Here is a 12,687-nt window from a genome sequence, read left to right on the forward strand (position 1 = left end):
ATACAATCATAAGCACAAGCCCAAAAAAAGGAAAATAATTACTGTATACTATATTGGTGAAATAATAAGATAATATGAGAATAAGTTTGTTTCATTCTAACTGCCCTCTCAATTTTAGATAAAGATACTTAGCAATTAATGTTAACTGCCCTCTCAATTTTAGATAAAGATACTTAGCAATTAACGTTACATTAACTGAAGGATTTTATTAAATGATTCAGAAATGCCTAATATATAAATCATAAGCTATGATAGAGCCCTATAATCATGTTAACAAGCAATATTAATCGATTTAGTATTCAATAATTTATAAAGAGAAGTTTATTGCAGCATAAGAATAAATTTTAACATTTAAATAAGCCGCGCTACGCCACAGCCGAGTTTTAGTTGAGGGCATGATCAATAGATGGCGCGCATTCTGACGGGTTGGATGATGTTTTTTTTAATGGTATTAATAGTCAGTTTCCCATCTTTCGTGTATTGTCTTTGGTTTGCTGGAAAGGAAAGAGTATCCTTGGAAATTCCTAGTTTGTCTCGACCAATCAGGAAACTTTTTCTCTTCCATTGCTTGAAATTTGACACGGCGTCTCGTGATTGGTGCAAGCCACTCGAGGTCGAGGAGACAATATGGCTCTTTGTTAGTGTTTGTTTTCTCTACTTCGAGTGCAACTTACTGAAACCAGCTGCTGTGGTTTTTTAATACCTAGTACGATTTAAGGTAAGTTGTGTAATTTTGACACGTATAAACGTTGGTCCGAAGATGTTAAAGGTGTCCATGCTTTTTTATAAAGCAGCTGAATTTGGGAACTTCTATCGTCGGCAGAGAAATTGGTGCGACGATAATAAAATAAATTTTTATATTTACGTGATAACGTGAACTTTTTATATGGCTCGAAAACTTTGCCGCTAGTTATTTGCTAAAATAAAGGAAACTAGCAGTATTTGGATTTTAAGAATGCCTTGCCTTAGAATGATCGTTGCAAGAATTAAGTTCTTGAATGTGTTGCAGAAATTACCACTTTTGATGAAGTGTCCAGAGCATGATTCAACTGAGAGCTCATTGTAAATTTGTCCCGTGTTAAGTTTGCTGTGCTAATATCCATCAGAGAAGTGAAGTGAAACTATCCGAACCCAAGTATTAGTACTATTTTAAATATATACAGCCAGCCATCGCCTTCTAATGGGATGCAAATTATGGTAACTTAATATGAATAAACTAGTTTCTGGTGTCTCCAACTTTGCTACTGGTAACCGTACATCCTCGCATAGTTTCTGTTAAAATAAGATTGTGAATGAAAGATTTCCAATAGTTAAGTTATGTATATCTTAATTTTACCAGACCACTGAGCAGATTAACAACTCTCCTAGGGCTGGCCCGTAGGATTAGATATTTTTACGTGGCTAGAAACCAGTTAGTCCCCTAGTAACGGGACCTACAGCTTGTGGGATCCGAACCACATTTAATAGAGAAATTAATTTCTATCGCTAGACATAAATTCCTCTGATTCCGCGTTGGCCGAGCCGAGAATCGAACTTCGGACCACCGGATTGGTAGCAGAGCGCGAAAACCACTCGTCCAGCGAGGAACTTTTTCCAACTAGTTGGTCGTTCGCGTAATGCGGATGGATGTTCTTTACTTCAGTTTTAGTGTTTTAGATATTGTTTGATGGCAGATGTGGCATAGTTTAACATGAGTTGGTGGAACTTGTCACGTGATACTTGGGGTAGGGAGCCAGATTGCTATTAAGTTCAGTAATTGAGGGCCAGATTGCTATAAAGTTAGGTAATTGGTTGTGGGCCAGATTTATAAGTTCGAAAACTGATTGTGGGGCCAGATTGCTATAAATTTACTGATTGTTGGGCCAGATTGCTATATATTTCGAAAATTGATTGTGGGGCTAGATTCCTATAAAGCTCGAAATTTATGGGGCCAGATTGTCATAAAGTTCGAAAATTGATTTTGGGGCCTGTTTGCTATAAGTTCGAAAATTGCGGGGTCAGTTTGCTATAAAGTTCGACAACTTACCGGTTGAGGGGCCAGATTGCTATAAAGTTCGGTGGTTAGTTGTGGGCCAGATTGCCCTAAAGTTCGGTCATTGTGTGTCGGATCGCCCTAAAGTTCGGTAATTTTGGACCAGATTGCTATTCATGCAGAATAAAAGTTCACGTAGACATATCCTACTGACGAGTGTCTCGAGGCTAAGGTAATACTATCAATTTTGAATGGAGTTGATGAATATTTGACTCTCTGCTCTTCTGTAATGCATAATCGTATTAATCGAAACTTCATTTTGCAATAAGTAACCGTATTGGTGTTATTCTGTAAGGTGGCGATGTCTGCAGTAGACAGCATTGATAGAAATTAATGAGTTAAATGAGGGTCTAAGGTTCAGACTTGCTAAGTTGCTAGGCTATAGCTGCTGCGGTCAAACTCAACTTGTGCATAGGCATGAAGATAGCCTTTTAATTAGTAGCTGGTGTCAAAATTAATTCTGGCTGTGATTCCCCGCAAGTCGCGTCACGTCACCTGTCTCGTACATATTGACAAACCGATGCTATTCAGAATAGGATTAGACCTAATGAATCTTCCCGTGGCATGTTCTTATATTGACTGTATATAGTATGTGCACAGTATCTGCTCTGATCAGAAAGTCTTGGAAAACAGAAGGCTTTGATTTACAATGAAAATTAATCTATTTGGATGGAAAGTGTACTTAGTTTAAATGATTGCTATATCGCTGGAAATAGTTAGCTCTTCACCTTTACGAACAGCCCAAGTTATGGTAAATTGAAATCGAAAAGTAGCAGGAGCTTTACAGTAAGAATTTCTCACTCAATCCTCTGTATTATTCGTATTTCAAAATAAACCAGTCCCCTTTGTGAACCCTGAGGGTGAAGCAGAATTTCACAAATGAAAGTGGAAAAAACTTAGCAGGTGTTGAATAGCTAGATGAATGACCAAATAAACTGAAAAACGGGCAATCTTGCAAGAGGTGGTGTTTAAGGATGTTCAGTCTACAAACGCTAGGGGTCTTTTTTTGTATAATACCAGTTTCAAAGTATCAATAGCACGAGAATTAAATTTATATTCAAAATTGCCTTCACTAGCCTAGGGTAGGGAACTTTGCTGTGATTGGTTGAGATAGTTTAGGCCACTACAGTGTTTATATATTTGGAGGAAGCCGCTCTTAACTAATCCACTAGAGATCTATATTGTCCATTGACATGGACGCCCTAAATAATAAAGGTCTTATTTAGGAATAAGTTGCCCTTATGTCGGCATGTGCTGTTGTACTAGAGCAAACCATAAATAGTCACTTCATTAAACCTAAGGGTAAAGGTTTAATTGTAAGGGTTAATGTCGTTTAATATTTAAGTGGTATCTGCCAATGCTACTGTATATATAGTTCTCTTGATTGTGCATTTAATGATTAAATAGAACACTCATTAGTAAAACCACAGTATTTCAAAATTGCCACAGGTGGTAGCAAGATGCGTACCCAATTTAGTCTTGAAACATAATGAATTGAAACCTACAGTAACCGCTAGAACTTGAGAATAAATTTCCTGTTGTGATACAATAGGATCATAACTATCTTTATCTATTACTATTGAGAGTATAAATATTTCAGTGTATAAGTATTTCAGAGCTTTGAATTCAAAGTAAGTGGCCGTACTTACTGGAAATACTTTTCAAAACTGCTCGGAATGTGTAGTAACCTCGTGTAAATGACTGGAATTTTTTGAACGATCTGGATTTTTTTTTCAAGCACAGAAGTTTACCCCTGAAGTTTCTGGGAAACTGTAGGACCTTAAAGATAGGAATGGCTGTGTGGAGTGCTCTTATCTAGAAATTTCATCAGTGATCGAATATAGTTGCAGCTCTTAGCTCGGAAAGATTAAGAATGGCAGAGTTTTAAGAACCCAAAGTAGTTTTAGGTGCTACGGGGCATTTTATGCTATTTATATTTACAGTAGTCCTCTTGCCAATTTATTTACTGGTTTTGATTTACAGGTTGATGTGCTCTTTTCTCGAGTCAAGAAGAAGGAAATTCCTTATGCACAGTGAGCGACTAGTGTTAGCTCGAATGAATTCAGGCTGATGAATACGGCAAATCCGTCGAGTAACATAAGGTACCTATGTATCGATGCTAGTAAGTGGTGCTTGAGGGATACTATTCGAAACATAGTATGGCAAATCATTGTCCCGATTTAGTAGGACTTTCTGACACCCACTCTACGGGGGACAGACATTTGAGTGGTAACATTTTACAATAAATATTAAACTTTTTATCTTTAATCTTATCTTTTTTCCTTTTTATCTTCGTAAGATGGGAGTATGTAATAGTTTTGCATCAATGGCAGTGAACTTTGGCCATGATTCTTAAGGGCCAACATTAAAGTTAGGTAAATCCCATAAATCTCTAACCTGGAACTAAGGAACATTAGGAAAGGTGGTTGTTCCGAGGGTAGAAGAGACAGGCGCTTTACCATATTAAGTGTATCGGTGCTAATGAAGACAGACTTCTGGTTGCGGCATAATAGTTGTTCTTGCCCTTTTGAATCTTGAGATTAAATTTTAAAGTAAACCCGTTTTTAGACTTGCTTTACTTTTAAGATTTTCAAATAACGAAAGGCGAGTGTTTGAAATTTTTATTGATTTTACATTTTTTCTCCTTCTGGAAAAAGTGCAGTTAGGTAAAACAGCCGAAGTCAGGCAAGTGAGTGTCTTGTGTGATTAGTCTATCTAGCTGCACTCAGTTCAGTATGAATGGTTTTGTCAATGAATGAAAGCGAAAATAGACATAAGATTTAAGTTTTTTAAGAATCTTTTTAACCTTTTCAGTCTTAAATCGTCAGTTTTGAAATTAACCTGAATATTTCCATGTAAGATTAAGAAATGGAGGTGGTGAAAGTCATTTACTTGGGAAAACGGAAGTTGAGAGATTTGTGGGGGGAGGGGGGCGGTCACAGCGAACTATCCAGTTCCATGAAGTCGAGAATAATCTGTCTGAAGCAACCGACCCAAATACCTGGAGCTCCTTAAGAAATGAAAACGATGGGTTACTGGTCTATAATATTTTGTTCAATGGCTACTTTCAGTCCTTCCAGGCAGCCAACATGTGGACCTGTCGATAGAAAACAGTCCTTGACTGCATTACCTAATCTGCAAAAATACAAACTAACGAGAGGGTAGTTTACTCTGCCATGAGCATTAGTTTTAAAATGCCTAAAAATCATACTTTTACCTAGCTTGTCCCAATTACTAGGGCAGAATTATGACTTAAAGCTTGACGTGAATGTTTTCTCGCGTGATTTGTTGATTCAGGAAAGTGGTAAATTGTTGATTAGTGTCTTTAGCAAGGCTAATGACTGAAGAGACCTCCTTGTAGAAAAGTAAATCTCTAGCTCGCTCCGCTGGGAATTGAATTTCCATTTCGTCAGTATAATTAACGAATTCGTAACTGCATGAACTGGAGATTACAAAATTTAATGTAGACCTGAACTTAGCGATATGAATCTACCTGGTGGATGTGGTAGAAGCAAGCATAGTTTTCTGACTTGTCTGCCGACTTAGTAGCTTTCTGGGCTTTGAAACTTGGTATACATTAAATTCTTAGTATCAACTATCAGTGGAAAAGGCGACGAGGGAATTTTTGAGTCAAGGGATTTAAAGCTCCGCAAAATTGGTTTAGGTTCGTATGAAAGAAAGTGTATAACTACAATATTTGATTAAGATTCTTAATGAGTTGGTCGCGCACAGCTTTAGAATTAAGACTTCGAGAATCCGATGTATTTGAGTTCCAGATGCAGTTAAGCTCGGGAACTGGAGTTCTGAGTGTGGCGAGTGAAAGTGCTGGATCCCATTAGGCTGGTGTCGACTCGGTTGTATCCATGTTCGCTTTCATTAAAATCTAAGTTTTACTGCAGATAACATGTGTTTTGCTACTCTTAAATCCAGTTTAAAAAAGTGTAGATTAGTAGCGTTTTGTTTCACCGGCTTCAAAGGGATATATAATAGTATATAAGCAGTCATTTATGGAAGGAAATGGAGTTGAAAAACAATAAATAGTTTTGTTGATTAAGGATTGATCAAAAGTTTTATCTGATCTCTGCATGGTCTATTTTTCCGGAAAATGCATTGTATCGAAGGTGAATCATACGCTTTCGACTGGCAAATTTAAAAGAAATCAGTTCAGTTGCTTTCTAACTGCAGTACACTTCTGATCCTAAATTGCCTATATGATGGTGGTAATGAGAAACGGGTTTAACTTAATAATGGGTACTTTAACTTGAGAAAAATCTAAGGCAAATATATCTATTTTAATATTCTAGCTATATTTAAAACCTCTGGATATTGATGTAAGCATTGCTGTTAATCTTTTATTCTAGACTACGTAGTTGTGGGTGTTGTGCTTCTATGGTATAGGTATTAAATCATGAGGTAAAGTAACCATACTGAAATCCTTTACATGGAGGAACTGTCAAACCACAACAAGTAGCACAAAGGTTAGACTGGTCTAATTAGAACAAGGCAAAAAACCACTTGAAGCTATACTGAAATCAGCAGGCTGCCAGTGTCCATACTGAGTCAGTGCAACTGCCATTAAACTTCGCTATAGCAAAAAGCATGACTTGGACTCTGGATGTGTAGTATATATATTGTGCTATTTGAAATGACTGGACCAGTGAAGCTGGATCGTAGTTTTTAGAGTTGAGTATTGTTATTGCAGGTGGGAGTTTTCCTTTCTGCAGCTTTGTTTTTTTCTGCCTGATAACTTGAATGAAGTTTAGCAGTTACTGCTATTTACTCTTCAGACTTGGCTGGACATAAAGTTGTTTTCTGGGGACTGACTAATCATATCCTCCTTGACACTGCCCTAGAATTTATTGATATTGGACTAGATGCTGTATTTGTCATCCTTGCTGAAAGTTTGTAGTTTCCTGAATTGTCTTGAAGTGTGAAGACTTTAAGTTTCCTTATTGGCTTCAGTTAGCACATCTTTTTTTCTGATGAACCCTCTTTGCAGTAACTTCATTTCCGGTGACATTTTCAATTCATTAACAATTTAGGGCGCTTCAAGTTTAATAGCACCCCTGCAAAATAGATCAGAGGTAAGTGCAGATGTCTGTACTTCTAGTAGCTAATAAATCCTACATCGGTCGGTAATCTTGCTTTGGTTAACAAGTCCTTCTGCTCCAGTTCTCCAACCCCAAGGAGAACTATGCCAATATTCTTGGTTTACTAAGTCAGTGTGAACTATCAAATAACTTTTACCAGTCTCAAGATTTTGTTTTGTTTGCATGGTGTTTTTAAGTTGCATGGAACCAGTAGTTATTCAGCAACGGGACTAATGGCTTTACGTGACTAACGAACCACGTAGAGAGTGAACTTCCATCACCAGAAATACACATCTGACGCCTCGGTGGAATGTCCGAGAATCGAACTCGCGGCCACAGAGGTGGCAGTCCAACACCAAGTCGACCATGCCACTGAGGCGCTCAATGGCTTTACGTGACTAACGAAACACGTTGCGAGTGAACTTCTATCACCAGAAACCAGTCTCTTGACATAATGTAGTAAAGCGTGCAGCGCTTTATTGCATCGTGGATGGTTTTGTTGGCAGTCTGAATTGGAGGTAGTGTTTCTTTGGTGTAGTAGTTCTAATGTAATCTTTTATTACACCGGACTTAAGTATTCATTGTTAACGCACAACCCACCCAGTGCGCAGTGTTTAGTCCTAATGTGTGGAAAATAATGCTACTGCCTTCCCCTGCCTGTGTTGAAGGTGACCATAGTTAGTGACTATATACCTCGGAAATCTGGATGAACCACTCTTGACACAATGTAGGTTTTTACATTAACATTATGGTAGTTGGATTATTATCCAACTACCAATTGCTGCTGCTGGGTTTAGGTGCTATAAATATAATTGGTAGGTTAACTGCCATTAGTAGTTCACTACTGAAGTCAAGACTGAAGATAGGACAGTCATACTGACAAAAACTGAAATGCCTAGGAATTGGTTGAAACTTAATATTATGTGGTTTTGATAATGATTAAAATTTTCAGTATGTTAAAGGCAATTATAGTACCTAGTTATACATTTGTTAAATTATAGCTGTTGCGAATTGCTATGAGAAAATGGTTTGAGGCCTTCAGACTGGAGGTTTGATGAAGTTCTCCTTCAGACTGGAGGTTTGGTGAAGTTCTCCTTCAGACTGGAGGTTTGGGTTGAAGGTTTCCTCCTTCGACTGGAGGTTTGGTGAAGTTCTCCTTCAGACTGGAGGTTTGGTGAAGTTCTCCTTCAGACTGGAGGTTTGGTGAAGTTCTCCTTCAGACTGGAGGTTTGGTGAAGTTCTCCTTCAGACTGGAGGTTTGATGAAGTCCTCCTTCAAACTGGGAGAGGTAAATCTGGAATTTGATTGAAAGGCTGAAGTGGCAAGTTCAGCAGGAATATAAAATATTTTGTTAACACTGGAATGTTTCCAGGTGGAACAAATGAAACAGTTACCCTTTCAATTTTTGTAGTTATAGATTGAGAGAAACCAAAATTGTATGAGTGAAGTAACCTTGTACGTACCTGCAAATGATCCAAAGATTTAATTTTTCAGATAAGCAGTGCCAGGGAGTTCTAATCAGTGAAGCACTGGTTCTCGTGTATCTGTACGAGACTTCAATTCTGAATGAAATAAACTAGTAACTAGCTGAAGAGGTACTAGAGACAATGTGAGGTAATGATGAAGTTACTGGTTTGTGGTTTCTCGTTTCATAATTTCATATCCTAGTTATCTTAGTTTCTTGGTTTTCATTTTGTAAGTATCTTTATCTGGGTTTCTAATGTTTTCATTTAAATATCTCTAATTTTGTGTTAATGGAAATTTAGAAAATGGACTGGTAAAGGAATTGTTAAATTTAGTATGTGGGAGTATATCATACGTAACTTTTTTTTTATAAAGAACTACCAGGAAATCTATGAACTAAGAAAAATCCCTCTTAATAAAAAGAATCTGCTTTTATAAAGGTGTTCGTTGAAATTTTCCGATTATTATTGTTTAAGCTGTTCGTATTGTCAAATGCTTAAAAGCTGTTCATATTGTTAAACGCTTAACTTTTGTAGTTTGTTTGGCGTTTTTACGTTGTATGAACCAGTGGTTATTCAGCAACGGGACCAATGGCTTCACGCTTTTGGGCAAGTGCTTAATTCTCATATCTATTATTTTTTTACTTAATCTGAGTATTAATTTGGTAAAGTTTCATGAAAACTTCATATAAGTTCTGGATAACGAGTTATTTTCCCTGGTTCTGTCTTTTGCAAGCAAACTTTGAATATAGCTGGTTATAATATACTTTACTTTTTTCTTCCAGACCAGGAATTGATTGAATGAACGTACATCCCGGACTGTGCAGACTCAATGGTGTCTCATAGTTTGATTTGTTTCTCATGTTGGGAGGCATTGGTGTAATGTAAGGTTTTTTTAGGCTTTGTATAAATACTGTAAATATTTAAATTACTGTAAATTAGTCTTTAAATTACTTTTTTCAAGTGAGTTAAAGTTAGCCAGTGAAAAATATTTAGTTTAAAATATTTTCAAAAGTCCTAAATTAACATTAGACTAGTCCAAAGTTTAAGTTCTGCCAAAATTAATTTAAAGAATTTTGAGCCGCTGAAAACTTATTTTAAACAGACATCGTAGTCATGTGCAAGTGAAAATTTTCAACTTTTAGAAACAGATATCGTAGTCTAAGATTTATCTTAAGTAATAAACAATGGATAATGGATGATATTCTTTTCTGTCTGTTGCAGGTTGGGTAAATCAATGGAACATTGTGATGAAAAGTGAGAAATTGACTATCAATGACTATCAACAAGGTTTAAAATTGTGAGCATTTGACGACGTCAGTAATTTAGAAGATTACTCATACTGCTTACAGTCTGTAGATGAAGACCTCGAGCAGATGAGATCCGGGGTGAAATTGCGTTACCAGCACATTCGAAGTGGCTTTCAGGTCTAATCTGGGATTTTACCTAAATTCACCATATGGAAGCTTTCCATGAAAATGAAGAGCACAGCAGTGACGAGAGCAACTTCCAGAAAGCAAGTACAGTAGTCCCTCGTATTTCGAACTTAATCCGTTCCAGAAGGCTGTTCGAAGTAAGATTTGTTTGAAATATGAAACAAATATCCCCATAAGAAATAAAGGGAATCTGGATAATTCGTTCCAGCCAACCCAAAAAGTCCCCCTTTTCACATTTTTTCTATTAATTTATTCAAATCTTAAATAAAGTGTAAAGTAATGAAACAGTACGTTGTATGAATTAAAACTTTCTAAATTTTATTTTTTCTCTGTACGATTTACGAACTGTTTGGTAAAAATGGTGCCGGCGGGCTGGGGAATGGAGGGAGGAGAGACGGGAACCCTCTGGAGCAAACCGAATTGATTGCAGTATGCAAAGGTTAACAAAATAGTTTATTCATATTAGGTACAAAGATGATAATATTAAAGCAATTGATAGTGTGTGTGTCCGATTGAGAGAGAGAGAGAGAGTAATCAACATGTTTACACTTGATTCTTAAGTGCACGAAATAGATTAATTATGCCACAATACATCAACTTACTGTTGGCAAACGGCAGACTTTTAAAACAATCATGAGGATTTTACAAACAACTAAGTAATAAGTCAAGAATGCAAGAAAAGGAAAGAGAAATAAAATAACTTCACAAGGAAGCCGTTTAAACAAACAATCTAAGGCATGCAGAAGCTGAAAGCGGCGCCAGTTTGTTTATCACAGAGCTGAGCTACTTTTGCAGTCGTAAAAAGCAATTATCACTAGATGGTATTTTACCGTAAAAAAAAAACAAAAAAAAAACAAAAAACAAAAAAACAAGTGATTTTGGCAGATCGAGAGTAAGTGAAAGAAATGGGGGAATAATCATCCCAGATCAGCTAATAAGTCAATGGTAATCTCTCTCTCTCTCTCAACGCACCGAACACTGACTCGAGCAAGTTTTTTTTTTTTACCGTGTTACATTTGTTTTCATGTTTTATCATTGTTAAATTTATTGTGAAATATAATTTTTTTTTGTGAATTGGTACTGCTTTTACGTACATATTATAGTAAAGATTTTACTGTCTCTTCTTCTCTCCTCAACAATACCACGACGCACGATAACTTAAAATCATTCATTCATTATTCCAAAAAATTATAAACTCTACCTCCCTCTACATCAAGTTAGCTGTGTATCACCGCAATGACGAATGATTTTGTTAATCATTTGTGCTAAGTTTTATTGTGAAAAGCTTTGTTCTTTCATTTACTATTTTGTTAATATTGTAATTCAAGGTCCAAAGAGTATAGGTGGTCTTGTCAGCGCTGACCCAAAATAAGCTTCTGCCAGGTACAGCGTGTGACGTCAACTCAACTTCGCCTTAGGCTACCACGAGGAAGGTTCTTTATTAATCCAATGGACAACAGCAAATACTATACGTCATTGCGGATTCTCAACATCTAGTTAAGCTTTTTAGAAATAATTCTTTAGACCATGGATTCATATTGCCGGATGGTACAGTTGCCTCAAATTGTTCCTTTACCACATCCCCTTCTGTTTCATGATAATGGTCTGGTAACACAGCAATGAAGCCTGTTTGTCTTGTATCGACGGATGTGAATGGTCGAGCTATTGGATGTCAATGTTCATATTTTCTAATCACTACAGTAGACAATATGTTAATGATATACGAATAATAGTTCACATTACCAGTGAACTGAGTCGTTGTTAAACAAATAGAAAAATAGTATAGTAACAGAGCAATAAAAATAGCAATGGTAAAAATCATATTCGGTTCTCATTAACCATACTCGTCAACCTTTATTCCATTCAGGTGTGGCTGTGCAGGCGCTTGTTGGGATCCTACTTTTGTTCATGGTAGATCATTATTAGGTGTCAATTTCAGAACGTTATATGAATGGAAATACGCTTTGGATTTGCACAATCAATCTATTTGTAAAGTAATGAAATTATAAACTGCAAATACCAAGACCTATATATATAATTTCATAAAGGCAACTATGATAGGCATTGACAGGTTACGATATGAAAGGCTTTTGGGGGAAAATTATAGACCACCAGATGTATAAAGGAACTAATGTATCCAGTGAGTTGTCATACTTGTATTTTATTCGAGCCACTTCTCACCAGAGTAGCCTAGATGGAAATATCTCTGGCCAGTATTTAACTCGAGTCATCCGAGTAACAACACACCTTAACCACCATGATGGTCCTTATATACTAACCCAAGAGTGGATAAAAAGGAATAGTTTGCAGTAGATAAGAGTTTTCATTTCAGTAGTCTCGTGGGATTCGTGACTGGATTTCTTGTCGCTTGTCTCGAATTTGTCGACTATTTATAATCCCTTGGTTTTGTCAGTTCAATGAATTAAAGATACATTTTGCTATTTTTGCGTCCTTGTCCATTAATTTTATTTTTATTAATAAAATTAAACAATTTGATTAGTTGTTTTTTTTGTGTGTGTGAAAATGAGCACCAAATCTTGAAGGGAACACGCAGTTCATATGACTACATCCACTACAATTGTTATTCATTCTTTTTCATGTTTAACAATCGTTCCTGATTCCAGTAATTGCAGCTTTGTATTATCCTGATCCTTCCCTGATTAGAG

At 36.5% G+C, this 12,687-nt stretch overlaps 1 long non-coding RNA gene across 1 annotated transcript; it reads left to right on the forward strand.

Annotated features, from left to right (window-relative positions):
• Nucleotides 1-561: 561 nt before the first annotated feature.
• LOC135199859 (uncharacterized) lies at nt 562-10,135 on the forward strand. The gene is made up of 5 exons (XR_010311138.1): nt 562-718; nt 4,016-4,134; nt 8,617-8,736; nt 9,371-9,469; nt 9,810-10,135. It is a non-coding gene; the product is annotated as an uncharacterized LOC135199859 (long non-coding RNA).
• The last annotated feature ends 2,552 nt before the right edge of the window (nt 10,136-12,687 follow it).

Source organism: Macrobrachium nipponense, chromosome 26 (genome assembly GCF_015104395.2).
Source record: "Macrobrachium nipponense isolate FS-2020 chromosome 26, ASM1510439v2, whole genome shotgun sequence".
Classification (NCBI taxonomy): Eukaryota; Metazoa; Arthropoda; class Malacostraca; order Decapoda; family Palaemonidae; genus Macrobrachium; species Macrobrachium nipponense.